Consider the following 19,024-nt stretch of genomic DNA (forward strand, 5'->3'; position numbering starts at 1 on the left):
TAATTATCAATTATTTTATATATATAAGAAATGTTCTAAAATAAAATACATCTTTGTTATATGTATATGTATTATATAATACAAATAACTATACTAAAATTTATCTTGTAATATAAACATGCGAGAATAAGCATTTAATTGGTACAGATTACAAATTTGATTAATATAGGCTAGTAAATGAATTATTTTTCTTTTTTAAAAGAAATTTATATTTTCTCATTATACACATACTTCAACAACATTTTTCTGCCTTGTTCTTATAATCACATATATATAAACTTATTATTAATAATATTCAACTGCAGAGACAAGCGAATAGTACAAATTAATTTGTTGTGGTCGCTCATATAGAGTGATATATAAAAATAGTGAAAAAATCTTTTCGTTTTACATGATATCCGAAAAATATTTATGCAAATGGTCTTACATTTCAACATTTTATTTTGCCCGCTTATTATTTGTACATTATTATCAAGACACTAACGATCTCAAAAGTGAATGCATTGAAAATGCAACTTGCATTCAGCGCGCATTCGGCTTTGGCGCGTTTAAAGAGGAGCGGATATCTGTCGGTAGAGCCACGCCCGGTCGCCAATCACAGGTAGTACCTACCATCGACGTGTATCCTTTGTGTCCTCTGGACCCTTTTAGTACCCTCTTTCTGGCTCTCGGGAGCTCAGAGATTTAGTGGGATGGGAGGGAGGGGGGGTAGGGAGCATCTCGGGACGTCCATTAAATACAGAAATGAGCCTTCCAAGAGCACCTCGAACGGGTCGGACCAGATCCTCTCTCTGGCCGGGCCCAAGACTAAAAGAAAGACAGAGAGAATAAGAAAGACCGGGAGAGAGAGAGAGAGAGAGAGAGAGAGAAAGAGAAAGAGAGCAAAAGAGAAAGAGAGAGTCCAAGCCGGGTCAGACCGGGCCATGTTTAGCTGAGGTCGCCCCGGGCCCCCAGACCATTAACAAGGAGCGGAGCAATTTATGGACCGGCTCGCTCATTTCCACTTTATTATTATTTTCTCATCTCATAGATGGTCTTCCACGTCGTTTTGTTCTGCCGCGCCTGCCCCCTTTCCCCTCCTCCCCCTTCACCCCTCGCGTCCAGCAGCTTCATCCTCCTCCACCCCATATCTCTCCCTTCGTTTCTCTCTTTCTCTCGTGAAATTAATACCCACGGCTGAGCCGGGAGAGCCACCGGCGAGCCGCGGCGATGAACTCAGAGAAAGGGTACCTCCTCGGACGGGCAAAAAATTGCGGAACGCGAAATATTATTGCGCCTCATCGCCTCTTCCTGTCCTCTCGCGAGACCTTACATCGGTAATAATTTTGACCCGCGCTCACCGGCCTCGATATATACATATGCGGAAGTTGACTATGTTTATGTGCACGTTGTACTAATTATACATTACATGACGGAGTTCTACTCGAAGCTACTCGTCAATAGCTCACCGAGAAGATATCATTTAGATTAGATTATCATTTAATATTACTGAACGCGATATCATTTATTGTTAGCAAGTGAAACAGATCACCATGTGATGTTTCTTATCCTGAAACGATTAATCGATGCAATGTTTTATTCCATTTGATAGTTGTAGAGAGAGTTACATAATTTCTTACAAAATTAAACAAGAAATTTTATACAAAAGATTTCCTAATTTATGCAGATTTTCCAATAAATAAAACATGAAAGAGAGATAAAATTGCATAATAAAAATCTTTCTGATCACGATAAGAGATTGCAATTATTATAATAGCGAAAATTTAAAATTAATTATACAGCGCAAAGAGTCCATCTTATCGAGAGTTATTTATATTTATTACATATTAATATGCTGTATTTTATCTATCTCTGAAACTAGCGATATATTGCACTATTTCCGTTAAATTCTATATTTGGTAAAGATATTCTAATCGAGAAAGCAAAACTGTTAAGGTTTTATTAATTTTAATACCTTTCTTTATTAGATAAACATTTTAATGAAAAGCGAATAGCCTTGTACATAGAAACGTTCGAGTTGAATTTTTGTGGAAGAATCTTTTTTGTCGGATTACTATCCGATAATAATATTTTATCGTTATACGTTATATACGTTATATTCTCGAAATAAATTTTGTGTCGGCATTTATTTTTATTTTTAATATCAGTATCTTTTCTTCTACATGTGTTGTGGATTTCGCCTGGTATAAGCTCGCGTGACGCCATATGCTAGCCGATAAATCCCCGGTACGCGAGTTAATTTTAAACGATCACGAAATTGCGATGACAACATATACGGCGATCTAGCGGTCCTCGCTCCCTGTATATAAAAGATTTCCGCGACAGTTCTTACCGCGCTTAGCTTTCGTATTCCTGAGTTAAGAGCCCTCGGATAAGCTCTCCATTTTACGATTCCGGGCCTATAAGGGCCGAATGCGCGTTTCGGAGCAAAACAGGCGCCTTTCGCTGCCTCCGCTCGGGGAGGTGGACCTGTCCGGGCCCTTTTGGTTTCGTCTCTCTTTTTCCATCTACGGCCCCGCTCATCGCCTTGACTCGTCTCTTGAGCCGATGCTCGCCCATTGGCGCGAGGGTAGTTGTTATGAAATTAGCATGAGCGATCGAGTTAAAGCCGCGAAGATAATCGCTTCGAGGGTACAGCGCGAGGGATTGGACGTGCCGGTGCAGACCGGACGCTTTGCCCAATGCCGCCGATCGTAAGGCCCCGGATGCTACCTTCACCACATCCCATTGGCCCGGGACGATTTACGATCGTCTTCGCCCCGAACGTCTCCGGTCGTCCGCGCGCGATGAAGGAGATCGCGGTTCATGGCTCGCAATTAAGAACAGCGATGTCTCAATGGATGCCGAAGTACTGGTCAGCTCGTGTCAATACCTTGATTTCCTGTCTCTTCTTAATTTTCAACCGACCATGAAATATACATAATAAAACTAAAGAAATATTGTCGAATTTTTAATGAATTGATTAATCTGAAGCCACGTGTAATTTTTTTTATATTTTTCTACTCTTGAATAATTTATTGTAAAAGAGGGAATAATTATTTTAAATATTTTTATCAGTTTGATATAATAATCTAAAATTATATAAAAGGCGGACGGGAATTTTTTCGTGAATGTAAGAAATGTAATAGAGATACCAAAGGCCCCACATGTAGTGTCAAAGTCGAAATTCTATATATGTATTGGCCAGCAATGCCAAAAAGCGACGAGAAAGCAGGGGAGCGCGGCGTCAAGTCGAAGGCGAAAGTCGCTTGACGCGTGACATGACTGAAAGTGACAGCCGCTGTGTGTAGGACAGGAATCGTACGTCGAGGAACTGACACCGGAGGGATCGGGGACCTCATCTCTCTGCCGGTCAGGGGCCCAGGTGCAGGCTCCTCGTCGAGAATGACGAATTCTCATCACTCGTCTCGTTCGCTGAATTTATCAACGTACTCCGTACAAACACATCGACGCGCTTTTTCGGATACGTGATACGCGTACGAACACACTTTTATTAGCGAATTATTATTGCCGCAGAATGATTAAAGAGGTAATAAGTTTTCGTCGTGTAACATATTCATATTGGGCTGTTAACAACGGTTGTTACCAACCTCGACCTTTTATAAATATGTCGTAAGGTATTCATTTATGAAACATTTAAAAAATATACTTAAGACGTTCGTGAATTTCGCGTCCTTATTCAACATGGATAAAACATTGCATCGAATCGACAGCCGTCTTGTGTTCGACAAAGATTGCACGTTCATCAATGGATGGTTCAGGGACTGTTTCGTTGGCGAGGACTTTAGACAGGTTCTGAATGGATCTCCGCGTCGAGAATGATAGACTCCCATCACATATCTCAGTGGCTAAATTCTTTGTTACTTTCTTTTGAAAAGAATATTTGGCTTACTCGGTATATACACGCACGTTATATATTCACATACAAAATTCAAATTAAAAATAAATGCTATACCAGCAATTTACCTTCTTTTTTAACTTTTTCGTTCACCGTAAAAATGATCTAGAAGAAAAACAGAACGTGCATAGCGTTAGAATAGAACGTACATAAATGCGACGATAAAAAGCAAATAAGGTAGCGCGATTGTACGATATCATTTTAATAAATTACGCTTGCGGGACCGAGTGTGTAATCGGTCGAAGATGTCGATAAGTGGAAAAGCCGAGGATGATCGTAACGAAAGGAAGGGCAACGAACGATCGCGCTGAACACGAGCAGTATCCCGCGGCGCGACATTGTCCGATCGGATCGCCGAGTAAGATTGATGGTTTCTTAATAACCGAGAAAAACCGGCAAAACGATTCGCTTGCCGCGACACCGCGGGTGGTCAACAGTGCGCATTACACCTGGACAACACGGTTTTTCTTCGCCGACATTTGCCGGCTCTCCATCTCGAAGTCTCTACCGAATTTTTCTTTTCGCGCTTAATATCTAAATCATAAACGGCACCGCAAAATGCGATCGATTTCCGGGCAACAAACTCGATAGCGTTATTAATTAGCAGATTACATCGAGTAAGGATATTAATCTCGTTTTATTCGATTTCATTCGATGATCATGAATCACTCACAAGGGTTGCGATTACGACTCCCGTGGGTAAACTAATAAATGATCTAGCGTATAGTGTTCTCTGCCCGACGATCTACGAAGGGCTCGTCGATCTTCTTTTTCCGCGCGGAGGGAGCTAAGGTAATAAGAAGAACGAGCGGGGTTTCGGCGTCAAAGCGTGGTTTTGCCTACGTCGATGAGAGCGAAGCGGAACCGACAAGAGAAAGAGAGAGCGAAGTCAGTTTGGTTCTTGTCACATTCTTGTCAAGCGGGACACCGTGCCACGTCAATCTCCTCCTCGCTACGTTCCGCCACGGTGTCTTTTTCTCTCTCTTTCTCTTTCTTCTTCAGTACTCAGTTACCGGATGCCTGCGTCCGATCGACCATGAAGAGTCGGAATGGATGGATGGATGGACAGGTGGACAAGCGCTCGATGCGTCAGAGAAAAATATAACCGGCGCTCCCTGACGCAGCCGAACTGCCTCATTAGCCCGGTTTTATCCGCAGAAGTATACCATTCTGGAATCCGTGCCGCGGGCGGTAGCTACCTGATAGGTGCCTCTTAGTCTCTCAGTCTTCCGAGGAGCTTGGACAACTTTTTTTCACACCGACGGCGTAACGTTTGTCGCATGTACTCACATGTCTGGCGCGACCGCACTCGTAGAAAATCCCTGTTTATGAAATGTAAATAATGTAATTAAGACTACTATGTGAAATAGCTCACAAGCAATGTAAAAAATATAATATAATACCTTAAATCGAGAAAAGTCTATAAAAATTAAATAATATCTTATTAAATAATCTTAACGTGGCCGATTAATCACACGAATTGCCAGCGTCGGGATGTCAAGAACGCTGCTAATTGGACTGAGACACGTGTTATCGTGAAAAGACTTTGTTCTCCTTTATATCTTGAGACTATTTACACGCGATCAATCCACCCCGGCAGACGGGGAACGGGATAAGACGAGGGTAGAGAGGGGAAGAGGTAGACAAGCAGAAGAGAGAAACGTTATGGAGAAGGTAGCCAGCGCAAACGTTGTACCCGATGGGACATTAATTGACACGGATGAAGGAGAGAAAGAGCGAGTGATCTCTCGTCCACCGGAACAAGGAAGGTGCGCAGGAGGACGCGTAGACGCAAAACGGCTGAAGGGGTACGAGAACAACAACGGGTTGTGGCATCCGGTCCGACCGATCGTGCCGCCGTCGAGGCAGCAACAGAAACGACAACGACGAGGAGAAAGACGAAGAGGACGAAGAATGAGCTCGATGTCTACCGTAGGCGGGGTTTCTGGCTTTGTGAATCGGTTTCGCCGCTCCCATGGTATTGGCTATTCCCGTAAGATAAGACTTCTGTCTCCGGCTCTCGCGCGACCGATCGTCTTCCGTCACCCACGTGATCGGCCGATTGTTTCCCCCTTTGTGTCCCCGGCCCTCCCCTTCGTTTCTCTCCGCTCTCTTCTCTGTCCACTGTGAGTCGTTTTTTTTTCCTTGCTCTTCCCGTCCGGGTCTCTTCACATCGGTGGTGAACCAAGATTTATGCGTGCCGCCAGTTGAGACGTTTGCGCCAAGAGATTGAATGCGATACCGGGCAGGGTTACCGTGCCAGCATACGCAGAACGCGGTCTCGCAGATCATTCTAGAATATTTGAGCCCCTCGCCGTCAGAGGTTTAGAGACACGCGCGTCCGTAATGAGCCGACACCACGCACTGACACATTCGTGTCGATCAATCATGCGCGCTCCGTTTCGTTAAGACCACAATGTCATCTGATCGAGGAGCGAGAATCTTGATCACCCTCTTGCAGTCTTGCTAACCTTCTCTTTTTAAAAAGGGGCACAAAATAAATTAAAATAGAAATATCTTGTAAAATATTTTTGTAGTCACATGTTGCATAAATTATTATGTTCAATTTTCTCGAAAAGCGATTGTATTTTCTCTTTATTTCGAGACACGGATAATTATCGAGATTTTTCGATTTTATGCGCGATATATAACTCGTTTTCTCTCCTCTTTTCCATATTTCGAGATTAACAAAGATACAGGAAGATATACATTAAAGTACGGCTGTTTCTGGATGGCCTTCAACGAATACGATTCCAGCACGGTCAGGTTCGACGAAATAACACCTTTTAATCTGTGAGTTTACTACTGTAAAATTACCCCATAATATCGACGAAACTATTCAATTGGACCTGCTAATAACGATGATCCATCTCGTCGGTTCGTAATTATGCCCGACTGATTGCGTTTTGCAACTTTCAACGTAAACTCTCGAATCGACACCGTCACCTTCATCTAAATATTTTCCTACGGCAGCATCTCTCAAAGATAAATTGTCTCAATGCATATGTGTGTGTGACCAGGCGTTGCGATCAAAATCTATCACCGCGCAATTCTAATGCGCGCTTCGAATCGCTACGTAATTTCCATCTACCTACGTCGTGCAGTTTGTAAAGCAACAACAAAGTCGACGGTTCCATCGTCGTTGATTACGTTAAATGAAAGGTGCATCCGCGACGTATCGGCAATATTCATTCGCGATTCCTTTTAATTTTCTCAAGCGAGGCCCACCACCGCGCGTCCCGTCATCGCCAATCAATATGCTAACGAGAGCGGGGGGGACAAAAATAAAAACTTAACAAAAGGCAGCGAAATCGAGCGAGATGCTCGGAGGCAGCGGGGAGGAGAGGGACAAAGAGAGAGGACGGTACAGACACGATCGGTAATCGAAGCGGTCGTAGTCGGCGAAGTCGCCTCTGGGTACCTCTTTCTTCTGGGTATCTCTTTTGAATGTGCGCCGGCCAATTAAAATAATTAGCGACGAAACGAACGAGAGCGGGTTTACTGCACGATTATTGATACAGATAAAGAGCGAGACAGATAGATAGACGGACGCGAAACGACGAAGCGATGCTTGCGATGGGCGACAGAACGGCGCGGGGTACGGAGAGACGCGTTATTTACGACGGACCTGATTTAATAACCGTCGGAATAACGTCTCTCGCGCGCGCGTATTGCTCGTGGCTACGAGCCACGTCGATGCAAAAATCCGAGACGATCCGGAGGGTCGATGAGGATTTAAAGCGATTCGAGTGTTATTAAAACGTTGGCGATCCTTTATATAACGCGGGGCTCGCGGAGCCGCGCGGTCGCGTCCCCGATCGAACGTTTGAAATTTCGATTAGACGTTTCAATTTTCGCGAACGCCCCGCGATCAGTATCGCGACACAGGAAAGGCGGCCGCTCCGCATCACTTTATGCCGCTTTGTCGAGCTTTTATCCTTTCTACAGGGGGGGGGGGCATTATTTACGGCGAATTTAATAACGCTAAAGCGACTTCTCTCTCGCATGCAATGGCGGTGAAAAAAAAAAGATAAACTAGCGCACGATGTGTTTTTGCAACGTGTAGCAGAATTCGTTTAATTTCTGTATTAAAACGAATGCGGACCGCGGAATCGCAATTCAGATAATGGCATACCGATTAAATTCAATGTAGCGGCGCGTCTAGCGGGGCGTCTACTTCAATTACTTTTTGCGCTTTATCCGAACTTTAATCTTTTGTAGCGAAACGATTATTTACGACGAGATTGATTTAATAACGATACGAGCAACGTTTCTCGCGTTGCTCGCGGCCAACGCGAAATGAAGAGAACCGCCGTCCGACGCGAAAACTCATATGGAAAAAAAAATCATACACAATACAATATACACAATAGCCAGCGGCATCGTCTAATTTCCCGATTGAACTTTTCTGGCACGAAGGCATCGAAATTAAATCCGACATAAGCGAACGAAAAGGGCGTTTGTTTTTATTAACGCCTTTAATGGATTTTCGAAGATACGTGCGTCTAATGGAATTATTTAAAAACGGCCGCGCACACACATATATGAAAGAACAGAAGAGATTAATGTCGCGAAACTGGTAGTTGCCCGCCAAGGATCAAAGAGCAAAGGTCGATTATCCCTGGATAGGCTCGATTTGAAAGCATATAGAAGGTGAAACGGCAGACAGGTCGCGGGACGTGTTTCAAAGACAGTGCAAGTGGAAAGGCTGAATAGAACGCCGAACTCCCTTTAGACTTCGTTAGTCAGCCACTGACTTATCAAAGAGCAGCCTCACGGCCGATACAATGGCTGAAAATTCTCCGCGCGCGCGTTGCTTCCCGTAAAAGATGGCCCGGCTGTCTCGTAAATTCCGGCAACGCGAGGACCCGCGCAGTCTGTTACTACTTTGGCAGGCAGGCACAGCCTCTACACGTTCGCACAAAACCCCCTACGCTATTACGCTACGTTTCGACAGAGGGCTCGGCGCAAGACGGTAATCGATTACGCGAAGCCCGTGCTTCCGTTCTCGACTTTATTTAGCGCGCGTTACGTAGCAACAATGTTATCTGGACAGGTAGCGTGTTTTCGTTGCGTATTCTCGGGACAATTACCAATCAGTTTTCGGATTTTAGCGAAGTCAAAAATACTTTAGTAAGAAAATTTAATAAAGAAAATTCTTTTTGTCCCCGAAACATAGTAAAATCTTATCGCGAGAAACACCAGATATGTCGAAACGTATCGCGGTAACTTTCGCAGATTAAGAGGAATCGCGGGCCGAAGATTAGACTAGAGCAAGACTGACAGCTAAAACCACCAGAATCCGACGTCGTCGTTCGCGACATCGTGTCGTCGTCGTCGTCGTCGTCGTTGTCGTCGTCGTTTACTTTGGCGAGCTCTTAGGCATTGTCCTGTTGAAGGACTGCTGCCGCTTCCACAGCGAAACCTGACTCGCGTTCAGAACCGCCGGGGCGGCGTTTCATTTATTCAAAGTAAGTTATTGCGATCGGCCCGGCCACTATATTACGGGGCGAAGACTCCTCTCCTCCTTCATCCATTTCTCTTTTGCCGTTTCCGTCTCCCTCTCGCCCGCGGACCTTCCTCCACTCGCGGTCAAGAGTATCGGGCTCCCGGTCTCGATTTCCAGGTAAGATATTCATCTAATTCCCCCCCGATTAGCTGACCGTGGACGGCCGAATGGCAATCCAGACTGCCTATATAAGCTTTTCAACCGTTTAGACAGCGGCCACTAACTTCTCGGCGACCAGACAATCCGTTATATCGCGCGCTCATGCTGGAGATAGACATCTGGCATTCGAGATGTGCGTTCAGTATTAATTATATCGACCACTCGTTAATCGCTTGTAGTTACTTATGTTGTCTCACATTTATTACGCAACATAGAGAGTTTGAACTTCAGCATGTATACATGTATACAAATTATCGACGTTTTTTTAGTCGGAGTTCAAAAGAGAAGAAATCTTAGTAAAATAGATGGATAAGATGTTGATGAAATATAAAATATAGTAGAATAGATAGATAAGTTGCAGCGTTGATTGCGAATGACGGACGATGATTTATGAGACGAGATTGGCCGTAGAACGATGTTCTCAAATGTAATCGGTAAGAGCGTCTCGGATCTCTCGCGAGCCGCTGATTCGCGAGATTCATAGCTCGCGAGAGCGAACGGAAGCTGAATTCGTCGCGAATACGTGAATGTTGGATTCGTTCAGTATGCCGGTGGGCGCGACGGGGGAGAACCCCTGGGAAATTTCTTGACAACGGCGGTGCGGGAGAACGGGGCCGGGGGGGAAGGGAGAGGGGGCGAGGAGGAGGACGCGCAACGTGGGAACAATTTGCAAGCTCGTGGCGGTTCGTAACATTCCTAAGCTCAACGGTAAACGGTTATTCGGGACGCGTCCTCGTACGTTTGTACGTGCATGCGCGGGCGTGCTTCTATCCCGCCGAAGACGCCGCATGGAATTCCGGAATTCGTTGTTGAATTCCGCTCCTCTTCCTTCGACGGTCGTTCCTCCCTTCCTCGCGGCCTCATTCGTTTTCTTTCCTGTTACAGGGACGAGTTACTGGTTCGTATCTTTTTACATCTCATGACTAGCTTGTCATGAAGTTACTTTAATTGTATAAGGATAATTAATTCTGAAATAAGAAATATCTGTAATTGTCTATTGTTTTCAAAGATTATGGTTGCATTTGGACGATACTTCTTAGAATCGCATGCGAGTATTTATTTTGACTTTTTTAAATAAATAAATTAATAATATTTAATATCACTTGTGAAAGATTGAGATGTAATGGATAAATACTAATATTGCACGTGCGAAGCCCATCTCGGTGTTTTTGAAATTGATTTTTCACGAGATCTACACAAATGTAATTCACGGTTTGTGCGCGACTCATTATCTTTATACAGATAAACTGAAGTCAAAGCTATCAGATTTTTTTCTATATTTTTGGGATATGGATCACTCTTTAGCGTAACGATTCTATGCGCGCGTGGCCAAAAGCGTTGTTAGGAAGAGAAAAGAACGACTAAAGACGTCGCTGCCGGGAAGAGGAGGATTGTAAACGTCGACGCGAGTGACACGCGTATTTCGAGCACGCGGCAACGAAATCCCGTCGGTTCTATTTGTGGGGTGCCACGGTGATGTTTCACATTGACGTCTCGACGAGCCTCCTTGGGCCCCGTCTTCGAGCGATGAATCTTCATCGTTGGAAAACTTGAGCCTCGCGCCTAGCGCGATCTCCTGTCCCGAAAATTCAATGCGTTATTTTATTAGTATTGTAAAAATCGTCGTTCCTGCGCCAAACGTAGATACCCTGCTTTTTCCCATGTGACTTACGGATTTGCATCTGTAAATGTATTTCAGATAATCGCCGTTACATCATACACACAGGTGATAAAATATATTTTTATTCTTCCATTTGTTCACAAATATGTTTTAATATATATATATATTGCTGATATCTTCATTTTATATCCTATTTAAACGTTTCTTTTATTATATGTAACATATATACGCACACATAGCTTTTATATAGCTTCCGGATGGTTACATTAAAATTTTAATATGTAAATATAATCTTATTTCTAAATATTTATTACATTTTTTGTGAAAGAAAGCAAACATAAACTTTGAGCAGATGCTACGCATCTTTTTCGTCTCGCGTACCCTTCATTCCCGTAGGAAGGGAAGGAAAGGAAGGAACGTAAGGGTCGGTAAAAGGAAGGTGGGTGGAGTGCCGCGAGTGTAAGTAACGAGTTCAGAATTTCATTAGCGGACGGGCGGCGAGATTATTTTAAAGAGATACGGAATTACCTGATTAGGAGGGAAAAAGTCATTAACTCAGGCGAAACTAATTAACGCTAGGCTCGAGAACGGCTCCTCTCCTCTTCGTGGGTTCGCCTTTAGCTCACCGCGGCCGCAAGTCTTTTTCACATCTGCCATTTCTCTCCGTTCATTCTCTCCCTTTTTACGCTCGCGCAGTATGCAGTAATTATCGAAAGAAAATCGATTCTCGCCGCTTTGTGATATAATCAACCAAGGATTGTTTCTCGTATCGATATCTCGTACGCGCATATATTGATTGCGTTGGTAGAATCGATTATAATTTCGTCTCTACCGTAATATAGCAGAGAATAAATGTAGGAAATGTGAAAAAAAGCAAGACCATTTTTCATCGTTACGTTCATATAATGTAATAGCTTAGATTTAATTTTTCAGCGCGATATACAACGCGTTACGGGGGAAAGAGTGTTCAATGACTTATAATTGGACTTTCCACTCGGCGGGGAAACGGGAAAGTGGCGAGCAAGATTATCGGGAGTATGGTAGATGGGGAGTCTTGCAGGCGTAAAATAAGGAGGGAAGTGTAAACAATAAGTCTCGCGGCGAAGGGTTGAGCCCGGCTAATCTCGTTATGGTTATGAATCGCCGCGCTCGGGATAATGCTGTCTACTTATGCGCGCCATCCGAGTTAATTTTATTCGCGCGGTGAAGCTTCGAGACATTCATCCACCTGTCCGCCAACTATGTATATGTCTTTGATGTGATTCGCGTCTGATCAATATACTTGATCATGTCACTTGTATTGATATCGAAGTAACCTGATTATAGATGCTCAACCGCGACGTTATTACAAAATTCTATAACTGCGAAAATCTAATTATTGATTAGGAAAACGTCTGATATAAAAGAAACAGAGTTTTTATTTTTATCTAGAAAATATATGCAGAGAACAAACAATTACTTAATAGTTCATATGATTTTCATTGTATAGTATTAAGATTATCGCGAACAAGACGGCCACGCGATCTTGTCATTTTGCGCTTCTTCGCACACTTCATGATAATAATCGCTATAAGCTTCAACATGTGCATATGTAATATGATTATATTATAAGGCAGATGCATATGGAGCATATGATAGTATCTGATTAGCTACATTGTTTCATATTGAAACGAAATTGGGTGGAATTGATATACATTTCATTTTATAAATTTTAGAATTGTATAAATTTTTATTACTTTTATAAAATTTTATAAATACGTTAAATGCACAACCTTCATAAGACCATGCAAATAAAAATTAATTATGATCTCATTCGTTCATTTAATACTTCAAGGCAGAATAATGTAGAATGCTATTTTTCAACTCTCGCACGACGTTATTTCTCATTCGAATCGAAACCATCGCTCTATGTTAGTCAAATTAGCATCAGAAGTTTTTGCCGTATGTGTACCTTATCGCGATTTACGTCGTGTCTGTGAATACACATGTAGTTTACACGACGTATCTGCATAAACATATCGCGTTCGTTTCTGCGCGTTGAATCTTTCGTTGCTTCGTTAGGACGAGAGAAGGCAACCGTGGCTATGACAGTTTATGATCGCGATAGGAATTGATAATTTACTCATTCGAGATACATGAGCAGGTGGATGCCATCCATTCCCGTCATTCAAAGTGTAAATTAATTTCTCCGTGAATCATCGCGACTGCGATGCAAACGGCATTTCGTTGGGCAAACGCATTGGAAAAGCCACCCGCCGCCGCGTCAGTATTAGTCGTTGCTGTATATTTTGTCGACGGTATCGCGATCATGCTTGCCTCGGTGCAAGACTAGTTCGCACGTAGGTAAGCTAATTGTACGGAGACATAACGAACGGCATGGTGCGCCGTGCTCTCCCTGTAGCTTCGTTAACGCCGGAAAAGAACTGCGCTTTACGACGCGCAATTATTGCGCTAATAATTTATCGCGGCTCAAGCATTCACAGGGCGATGCCACGCTGATATAAACGTGGCGCAACGTCCGTCCGCGTTTGTGTACAAACGAGAAATATGCGATGCGTGTGTATATAAAGGGCGGCACTATATTTTTGCGTGCTTCCCGAACACGGGGGCTCACTCGCGCCGCCCCGTATAGCTAGGTAATACCTGGCCGGAATAAAATTGTACTCTGTGTGTTGTCGCACCAGGCACTTGCCACAGATCATCCCCTCAGGGTTCTTCGTTAAGCGAGGAAATTTTAAGGTTGCCGCGTAAAGCTGCGACTAAAGCCGGCGACAAAAATCCTCGAGTTATGGGGCCGGGCACACCGTTTTAGCGTGCAAGCATGCAGGTCGTTTCGGTTCCCGTGGAAGGGTGGCGAAGAAGAGCGAGGGCTATTCTTTCCCTTCTTCACTCTTTTTCTGTCTCGCTCCTCGCTCCCTTTTTCTGTCTCGCCTTCCTCTCTCCCGCAGTCTTACCCTTCTTCCCCGCATGCAATTCCCATGCATATCTGCGCGCTTCTTTACGAGGAACATCTTTTTTCTCCTGTCGTCGTCGTCGCCGTCTTTCGGGATATTCGGCGAGAATATGCGAGAGACGCGCTTTACTTTCGGTCTTACTTCTTATGCCCTTAATCGAAAACCACGGGTGCTACTTTTTTCCGTAGAATAAAATAATCGCGTCTATGTGCGAAATCACTAGCTTTCCCGTCCTGATCGATTATTAAGACCACGTATTGGGAGAATACGACATTTAATCTCGGGGAAAAAAAAATCTTTCGACATTGGGCTTCCGACGTGTCACGTCATGCGCATAATTAACATTATTTATCGGCCCCTGATGCCCGGAGGAACATTAATCTATCGCGTCGGCGGTAATTAAATTTATTCCGTTTCAATTATAATATCACCGGCGGACAAGATGATGCAGACAGCCGGTGTACGGCGCGTTTAATTGCAGGTGCCGTCCGGTTATGAATTATACGGGGCCTCGATTTTCTGTATGTTCATCCAACGAAGGGAGGGACCCTTCTTTTCCCGGTACCGACAGTCCATCGCGCGCTTTCGATATTTATGCAACGTCGCACCGACATAACGATGATCGAGCCTCACTCAGCGTGTTATGCACCGATGCATCCGAGAATGCAACTTCATCCGGATTGTCCGGCGGGCATTCCGGGCCGGGCATTCCGGACCGGGCATTCCGAACCGGTTTCGGTTTACAATATAAGTTATGACGGGAGAAACGGACGACCGATAAGCTGATAAACAAATCTCCCGCTACCGCTCGGGCGATTATTCTTCGTGCGGCGCGCTTCCACGATCGTTACGTCGGCGAACGGTTCTTTAATCGAGACAATTTGTCGCGAGTCGCGCGCCGTTTTAATTAATAAAAATGTTGATTCGTTGAAAATTACTCGTTACGAAAATATTACATGCGAAACCCCATCTCTAAATGAACTCTATTGAAATTAACGATCTTATCAAGGTGTCGCTTATTAAAACGTTAATCCGCATCGCGCTACGTTCTTGCCGGGGAATTGATTAAAAACGATATAAACGAGAGACTGTGCCGCATACTTGCCATCTGGTAGCGTTCGTTAGGAGATATCTGGAAACACGTCTTCGCCGAGAGCTAATGCCAGTCGATTCATCTTGCCTGGGATGGTAATCAACCGTGGATAATGAATAACGATTAATTGTACTAATTGTACACTTACTCTCTTATCCATGTAGTTTTGTTAATTTCTTTTTTTATCTACTGTATAAATCATCAGTAATTAGTGTTCAATGAATTATAATTGGACTTTCCACTCGGCGGGGAAACGGGAAAGTGGCGAGCAAGATTATCGGGAGTATGGTAGATGGGGAGTCTTGCAGGCGTAAAATAAGGAGGGAAGTGTAAACAATAAGTCTCGCGGCGAAGGGTTGAGCCCGGCTAATCTCGTTATGGTTATGAATCGCCGCGCTCGGGATAATGCTGTCTACTTATGCGCGCCATCCGAGTTAATTTTATTCGCGCGGTGAAGCTTCGAGACATTCATCCACCTGTCCGCCAACTATGTATATGTCTTTGATGTGATTCGCGTCTGATCAATATACTTGATCATGTCACTTGTATTGATATCGAAGTAACCTGATTATAGATGCTCAACCGCGACGTTATTACAAAATTCTATAACTGCGAAAATCTAATTATTGATTAGGAAAACGTCTGATATAAAAGAAACAGAGTTTTTATTTTTATCTAGAAAATATATGCAGAGAACAAACAATTACTTAATAGTTCATATGATTTTCATTGTATAGTATTAAGATTATCGCGAACAAGACGGCCACGCGATCTTGTCATTTTGCGCTTCTTCGCACACTTCATGATAATAATCGCTATAAGCTTCAACATGTGCATATGTAATATGATTATATTATAAGGCAGATGCATATGGAGCATATGATAGTATCTGATTAGCTACATTGTTTCATATTGAAACGAAATTGGGTGGAATTGATATACATTTCATTTTATAAATTTTAGAATTGTATAAATTTTTATTACTTTTATAAAATTTTATAAATACGTTAAATGCACAACCTTCATAAGACCATGCAAATAAAAATTAATTATGATCTCATTCGTTCATTTAATACTTCAAGGCAGAATAATGTAGAATGCTATTTTTCAACTCTCGCACGACGTTATTTCTCATTCGAATCGAAACCATCGCTCTATGTTAGTCAAATTAGCATCAGAAGTTTTTGCCGTATGTGTACCTTATCGCGATTTACGTCGTGTCTGTGAATACACATGTAGTTTACACGACGTATCTGCATAAACATATCGCGTTCGTTTCTGCGCGTTGAATCTTTCGTTGCTTCGTTAGGACGAGAGAAGGCAACCGTGGCTATGACAGTTTATGATCGCGATAGGAATTGATAATTTACTCATTCGAGATACATGAGCAGGTGGATGCCATCCATTCCCGTCATTCAAAGTGTAAATTAATTTCTCCGTGAATCATCGCGACTGCGATGCAAACGGCATTTCGTTGGGCAAACGCATTGGAAAAGCCACCCGCCGCCGCGTCAGTATTAGTCGTTGCTGTATATTTTGTCGACGGTATCGCGATCATGCTTGCCTCGGTGCAAGACTAGTTCGCACGTAGGTAAGCTAATTGTACGGAGACATAACGAACGGCATGGTGCGCCGTGCTCTCCCTGTAGCTTCGTTAACGCCGGAAAAGAACTGCGCTTTACGACGCGCAATTATTGCGCTAATAATTTATCGCGGCTCAAGCATTCACAGGGCGATGCCACGCTGATATAAACGTGGCGCAACGTCCGTCCGCGTTTGTGTACAAACGAGAAATATGCGATGCGTGTGTATATAAAGGGCGGCACTATATTTTTGCGTGCTTCCCGAACACGGGGGCTCACTCGCGCCGCCCCGTATAGCTAGGTAATACCTGGCCGGAATAAAATTGTACTCTGTGTGTTGTCGCACCAGGCACTTGCCACAGATCATCCCCTCAGGGTTCTTCGTTAAGCGAGGAAATTTTAAGGTTGCCGCGTAAAGCTGCGACTAAAGCCGGCGACAAAAATCCTCGAGTTATGGGGCCGGGCACACCGTTTTAGCGTGCAAGCATGCAGGTCGTTTCGGTTCCCGTGGAAGGGTGGCGAAGAAGAGCGAGGGCTATTCTTTCCCTTCTTCACTCTTTTTCTGTCTCGCTCCTCGCTCCCTTTTTCTGTCTCGCCTTCCTCTCTCCCGCAGTCTTACCCTTCTTCCCCGCATGCAATTCCCATGCATATCTGCGCGCTTCTTTACGAGGAACATCTTTTTTCTCCTGTCGTCGTCGTCGCCGTCTTTCGGGATATTCGGCGAGAATATGCGAGAGACGCGCTTTACTTTCGGTCTTACTTCTTATGCCCTTAATCGAAAACCACGGGTGCTACTTTTTTCCGTAGAATAAAATAATCGCGTCTATGTGCGAAATCACTAGCTTTCCCGTCCTGATCGATTATTAAGACCACGTATTGGGAGAATACGACATTTAATCTCGGGGAAAAAAAAATCTTTCGACATTGGGCTTCCGACGTGTCACGTCATGCGCATAATTAACATTATTTATCGGCCCCTGATGCCCGGAGGAACATTAATCTATCGCGTCGGCGGTAATTAAATTTATTCCGTTTCAATTATAATATCACCGGCGGACAAGATGATGCAGACAGCCGGTGTACGGCGCGTTTAATTGCAGGTGCCGTCCGGTTATGAATTATACGGGGCCTCGATTTTCTGTATGTTCATCCAACGAAGGGAGGGACCCTTCTTTTCCCGGTACCGACAGTCCATCGCGCGCTTTCGATATTTATGCAACGTCGCACCGACATAACGATGATCGAGCCTCACTCAGCGTGTTATGCACCGATGCATCCGAGAATGCAACTTCATCCGGATTGTCCGGCGGGCATTCCGGGCCGGGCATTCCGGACCGGGCATTCCGAACCGGTTTCGGTTTACAATATAAGTTATGACGGGAGAAACGGACGACCGATAAGCTGATAAACAAATCTCCCGCTACCGCTCGGGCGATTATTCTTCGTGCGGCGCGCTTCCACGATCGTTACGTCGGCGAACGGTTCTTTAATCGAGACAATTTGTCGCGAGTCGCGCGCCGTTTTAATTAATAAAAATGTTGATTCGTTGAAAATTACTCGTTACGAAAATATTACATGCGAAACCCCATCTCTAAATGAACTCTATTGAAATTAACGATCTTATCAAGGTGTCGCTTATTAAAACGTTAATCCGCATCGCGCTACGTTCTTGCCGGGGAATTGATTAAAAACGATATAAACGAGAGACTGTGCCGCATACTTGCCATCTGGTAGCGTTCGTTAGGAGATATCTGGAAACACGTCTTCGCCGAGAGCTAATGCCAGTCGATTCATCTTGCCTGGGATGGTAATCAACCGTGGATAATGAATAACGATTAATTGTACTAATTGTACACTTACTCTCTTATCCATGTAGTTTTGTTAATTTCTTTTTTTATCTACTGTATAAATCATCAGTAATTATTAATTATATTAGATAAACATAGGAAAAAAATTTATTTGTCGAAAATAAAACCTGTTTGGATTTTTGTTACCGAAAGAATCTTTGTATCCTTTTAAATATATTGAATTCGTATTTGTGAGATAAAGCAGATGACAAACGACAAATAGGTATTTGAATAAAGGGTAGATGAATAATAAATAAAGGTTAATAGAGAATCTTCTCTCTGCATGTCCTTGGAATCTACTTACATTCAATATAGGAAATTAATCGTCGACAGTATGCAACTCGAGTCATGACGTCGGGT

At 43.6% G+C, this 19,024-nt stretch overlaps 1 protein-coding gene across 1 annotated transcript in view; it reads left to right on the forward strand.

The window, feature by feature from the left end:
• The window catches only part of LOC115234419 (exosome complex component RRP46-like), an 87,776-nt gene that overhangs the window by 2,221 nt on the left and 66,531 nt on the right, over positions 1-19,024 (forward strand). The gene's annotated exons all lie outside the window — the stretch shown is intronic.

This window comes from Formica exsecta, unplaced genomic scaffold (assembly GCF_003651465.1).
Source record: "Formica exsecta isolate Colony F162 unplaced genomic scaffold, ASM365146v1 scaffold2, whole genome shotgun sequence".
Taxonomy (NCBI): domain Eukaryota; kingdom Metazoa; phylum Arthropoda; class Insecta; order Hymenoptera; family Formicidae; genus Formica; species Formica exsecta.